This window comes from Neovison vison, chromosome 2 (assembly GCF_020171115.1).
Source record: "Neovison vison isolate M4711 chromosome 2, ASM_NN_V1, whole genome shotgun sequence".
NCBI lineage: Eukaryota > Metazoa > Chordata > Mammalia > Carnivora > Mustelidae > Neogale > Neogale vison.
The window spans coordinates 221,641,035-221,646,606 of record NC_058092.1 but is presented as its reverse complement, the minus strand read 5'-3'; the positions used below and the strand labels follow the sequence as shown (position 1 = coordinate 221,646,606).

Below are 5,572 nucleotides of genomic sequence, written 5' to 3'. Positions count from 1 at the left end.
CCTGAATTCAGGTCTCAACTGTGCCATTTCCCAGCTCTGCAGCCATACTCGTTCTGCCCTCTAACCTCCCATCGCTTTCCTTAGAGTGAGGATTACACGAACAACTTCCTCAGGGAACAGATGTGAGAGTGAGAAATGCAGGTGTAGCATTTGTCGCAGTGCCTGGAACGCAGTGCTCAATAAACATCACCTATCCCAATAGTCAGCACCTATCCTGTGACCGATCAGCCAGACTGGGAAGCGGGTACCATCCAGTATGAGAACCATCAAGACCGTAGAACACATTCACCCCAACAGCCAAGCTAGGAGACAGGAAATGACACCCAAACTTTCTTAGGGGTTAAGTCAGAAGAAACAAGATCAGAGCTTGTAACCACCCCTACTCTCTTTCTAGCGATGATTTCCCAACTTTGATGCCATGAACTTGAATCTAAACAGAGCATGTCAGTTTCAGTAAGCTTAAGCAGCAGAGATTAGACTCCAAGACAGCAGAAGACGCTGACATCTGCAGGACAGGGTGCACACATGCGGGATGAGACTATCTAGTCCTGACCAGACAGAGACTGCTGCAGGTTCAAAGGCTGAAGAGACATATGAGCTGAAGAGTGCTGGGGGACACTAGAGCTCTGACCCAGTCAGAGGGCGAAGAGCTCTCAGATTCCTCGTTAACATGCCATGCACCCAGACGAAACACCAGCATTCAAGGACTTAAAGGAAAATATTGCCTTAATAAATGCACAGATGGGGAATCTCATAAGGAAGAAAAATAAAAAGTATTTAAATAAAGAACCAAATACAAATTATACAACTGAAAATTAGCACTGCTGAAGGGTGCTTGGGTGGCTCAGTTAGTTAATCATCTGCCTTTGGCTCAGGTCATAATCCCAGGGTCCTCCCTGCATTGGGCTCCGTGCTCAGCAGGGAGTCTACTTCTCCCTCTCCCTCTGCCCCTCCCCCCCAGCTCATGCTCTGTCAATGGCTCTCACTCTATCTCAAATAAATAAGTAAAACCTTAAAAAAAAAGAAAATTATCACTGCTGAAATGAAAGTTTCACTAGATACGCTTAGCTTCAGAGAGCAGAAGAGTCAGTAAATGAAAAGACAGACCTACAGAAATTATTAATCTGAAGAACAAGAGACAAGAGATTGAAGAAAAGTAGAGCTTCAAAGATCAATAGGGCAAAATCATATGGCTTCACATATCTGTAATTTCAGTGCTAAAAGAGACGATAATGAGATAGGATAAAAAAAAAAAATGTTAAGAAATAACAGGAAAGGGATGCCTGGCTGGCCCAATGGGTTAAGCCTCTGCTTTTGGCTCAGGTCATGATCTCAGGGTCCTGGGATGGAGCCCCATGTCAGGCTCTCTGCTTCCCCCTCTCTCCCTGCCTGCCTCTCTACTGGCCTGTGATCTCTGTCTCTCTGTCATACAATAAAATTTAAAAATCTTCAAAAAATAGAAAGAAAGAATAGGAAAAAAAAATTCCAAATCTGATGAAAATATACCAACTTAGAGAACCAAGGAGCACAAATAAAAATTCTAAAAACTGAAAAAGTACAACCCGATGCATGATAGTCTCATTTGCCTCTCTCCTGTCCTGGCCCTTCTCCCTCTTAACTAGTCTGGTTTGAACACTGGTCTAACATCAGATCTTCCCAGATTGAGAAGACAGAGTCGAGGGGGAAGCATCCTTGAGTTGGTCACCAAAGAAAGAGGGAGCTCAGGAGGGTCTAGAACCATGGACCCAGAAGGCATGAGTGTAGGAGCTGAAGTGTGACTACCCAGCCAATGTGTGGGTCCAGATTTGTGCCCTGGCCATACTCCACAAAGTGGAACACAGAGTGAACTATATGGTGAGGAACATCTCACTATTTTCTACCGAAATAACCATCCCCTGGACAAACAGCCAGGATCTCCCTTTGCCTGTATCCATCTCTACTGAAACGTAGAGCCAGGTCTTCCCCACACTCTGAATCCTCGTTCCCCAGATGAGAAGGAGAACGTGCTGTATCTGCCCAGGGTTGCTCATGGCTTTAAAAGCAGGACTTCTCAGCGTTTATGGCTGGAAGCTCCCTGAGATCTAGAAGCAAAGAGAGGACCCTGAATCCTCCTCCCAAAAGGTATTTTTCAGATATGTTAGGAGATGCAATCCTGCTAGGAGATGTCAAGTTGAGCATCAAAGTTAAAGCATAACCACCTAGTTCAGGCCTTGTGTCTGAGCAGCCCAGAGGCTCAGTGGGGCCAAAGCTTCCAGAGAAGACTTCCTACCTCCGTGCCCTCCTGCTGCTGCCTGAGGCACCCGAATCAAAGAGGAAGTGGGAGGTAGAGCTGAGGGTGAAGGTCAAGCTCACTTGTAAGACCAGAGAAGAGATCAGGTTAACCCAGGCAGCCGGCCAGGAGCTGCTCTGGAATTTCTGAGTAGGAAGCACTCGGGAGCAGCAGTCACATGGAACCCGCCCCTGGGAACATGTCACTGCGCATCAAAGATGGGGAGGTTGATGGGACTAATCTCCAACGGCCACCTAATGCCGCTCGCCCTCTTGGCACTGAATCCAGAGACTTCAGCTGAAAGGGGGAAAGTAAGGGGGGCTTTTCCCCAGACGGTTCAGAGACTAGACAGACACCCCCCCCCCAAACTAGCTTCTCACAGTGGTGTTTCAGGCATCAGTAAGAGAATCTGTGGGAGGACAGGGAACATTCTCTCACTCTTCAACTCACACTGCCTGTTGTACCCACTGTCAAAGCAGGCCCTGGTTATGGGTTCCGCTTGGGGACGAGAGCGCGACATAATCAGATGACCTGACTGGGTCCTTGGCTCACTGTGTCAGTCAGAGTTCTCCGAAGACACAGAACCAAGAAAACACACTGTGTGTGGAGACAGACAGACAGAGAGATTCATTGATTTTATGCCTCTGGTGGGCCCAGCAAGACTCAGCTCTGCAGCGAAGGCCGGCGGGCTGGAGGCCCAGGGAAGAGCTGAGCCCGTGGTCTAAGTCAGAAAGCCGACTTCTGCAGAAATTCCTCTTCTTTGGTCTTTTTGTACTAGGGAGGAAGCCAGTCGTTTTGGGGGGGGGGTCTGTTTTTCGTTTTGTTTTTTTGGTTTCTGTTTGTTTGTTGTTGTTGTTGTTGTTGTTTTTATGGAACCCTTCACGAATTTGCATGTCATCCTTGTGTAGGGGCCAAGTTCATCTTCTCTGTATCGTTCCAATTTTAGTACATGTGCTGCCGAAGCGAGCACAAGGCCAGTTGTTTTTATTAAGGCCTTCGGTGGACAGGATACAGCCCAATCACATTGGAGGGAGGAGCTAATCTGCTTTACTCAATATCTATTGATTCAAGTGCTTATCTCACCAAAACCCTTCACAGCAACATTCAGAATCATGTTTCACCAAACACCTGGGTCCTATAGCCTAGCCAAGTTGACACAAAATTAACCATCACACCATCATTCTGACAAGCGGCACCTGCTCCGGGAAGGACCTGTGCAGGACGCAGATGAGTCTGAGGACAAGGTCAACCAGGGCCGACGGGGGATTGCGACTACCAGACGTGACTGTTCTCCTAGACAGCAGCCGTAGGTAGAAGTCACGGGACCGTTTCCTTTCAGGGAGGCTAGACCAGAGCATCTCCAATTTGAATGTGCAAGATCCCAGGATCTTGACATTCAGCATTTCCCAGGAGGCCTGAGCGACTGACTGCCTGTGGGTCTGTGGGCCACACCTGGGGTCAGGAGCACAGGCCCGGAGCTAGACTTCCAGGTCCAGTCCCAGATCCACCCCCTCACGTGCTGTGTTAAATTTGAACAAGGGAAGTACTCACCCTGCTTGAATCTCATCTATAAAGGTGGGTCGGGGGAGGGGAGGGGAACCAACAGTATGAACTTCAGAAGGTCTTTGTGAAATTAAAGAGAAAATAAACAGGACATATTGGGGCAAACAGTTCAATCTCAATAAATTCAATCTCAATAAATGACCTTGGCTGCTACATTAATATGCACAGAAGATTTTAAAAGAATCCGTGTCGGGTAAGATAAATAAATCTTATATCCATTGATTAGCTTGGTAAAAGGACCTAGACATAAAAACCACAGGAAGAACGGTTAATAAAATTGAGAACATTCTCCCTAGAGAAGAATGGATGTTGGGAGGAGACAGAAGGAGAGTGGAGGCACCGAACATCCTTGAACTAGAGTATCCATGAAAATGAAACAAGAATGACCCTACAAGGCTCTACTAGGTTAAACAAAGACCACAACACGGAGCTTCTGAGAAAGTCAAAATGCGATCAGTAACAGGGAGCCATCGAAGTTATCCAAACGTGAAGCACGCTGTGAGGACCGAGTAATCTGTCCCCTACCCGGAAGACAGACCAACCAGCAAGACGGTCCGAGACAAGATTTTGGTGCCACAAATGCACGTGACAACTCCCCCAACCCTCCAAGCCCTTCTAGAACTTAGAGCAGCTTACATCGCTGGCTTTTGCTGGGGATGGTCTCCACCACGCAGTCCTGGCGCTCTAGACCTGCTGTCCAAGGACCTCTCCTGGGGGACACTTGGCAACCTGCAAGCTTAGTCATGATGCATCAAACAATTCATTCAGATTTCTCCAATTCCATTACCCAGCCCTTTGGGAGCCAGATGGGAAAAAGAATCCGTTCATGTGAGGGCCAGAGAAGCAGCTGTGTCCAAACAGCCTTGCCCCCATGAAAACACTAGCCTGTCCTCCTGCAGCCTCCCAGACCCAAGCTGCCATGGTGCCAGAACATTCCAACAACCATCTGCGGGGTCATATGTCAAACACTTGGCACACCCATGGAGACAGTTCTCCCCGTACCCTCTGCCCCAGCCCCTACCCCGTGACCCACTGGATTGCTCCACAGTCTAGGGACCCAAACTTAAAACCTGGCTCAACAGGGGCCTGGGTCTTCCCAACATCCAGTCACCAGCTGTGCAATATGTTGACATCGCCCCGTACATTCTAGCCATGCCCCCAGGACCCAGCAGTCGGGTGCTCCTTGCTTCTTGCCTGTGTCTGAGAGTTCCTTCCAACCTGAGCAGAGGCTCCCCAGGAGCTAGAAGGACGGGGGAAACCACTGCTTCCCCCAAACACACCTAGATTTGTGTGGTCTTACATCCCCATCTTCTGCCCCCCATCACCTTCCCCTTGCAAGAGAAGAGAGCCTAGAAGAGAAACAGAATAAAGAGGGAAGAACCAGGATGGGGTGAGAGTACCTGGGCCCAGCTATTAAATTGGGTGGTTGGACCATCAGCGGGGGGTGGGGGGGGTAGAGACCATCAGCGGGGGGTACTCTTTGCCTCTACATTGTAAAAACCAGCCTGCTTTGACCTCCTAGCCCCTGAGAATGGAGAGCATATTTGTTTTTCCTGCAGGAACAGTGAGGTCATCAAGAACAAGACAGATGTGACAGTCAAGCAGACAGACCTGACCTCAAATCCTGGGCCTGTCGCTCACTACCTGTGTATTGTGGGGTAACTGCCTCTCTTAGACTCTCCATCTCTCTATCTGTAAAAGGGAGATGAGAATAAAAACAGTGCCTGCCTCACAGGGCTA

The 5,572-nt window shown here is 48.6% G+C and overlaps 1 non-coding gene across 1 annotated transcript; it reads right to left on the bottom strand.

The window, feature by feature from the left end:
- Positions 1-3,132: 3,132 nt before the first annotated feature.
- On the bottom strand, positions 3,133-3,239 carry LOC122901516. Its single transcript, XR_006383530.1, has one exon. It is a non-coding gene; the product is annotated as a U6 spliceosomal RNA (small nuclear RNA).
- Between the last annotated feature and the right edge of the window lie 2,333 nt (positions 3,240-5,572).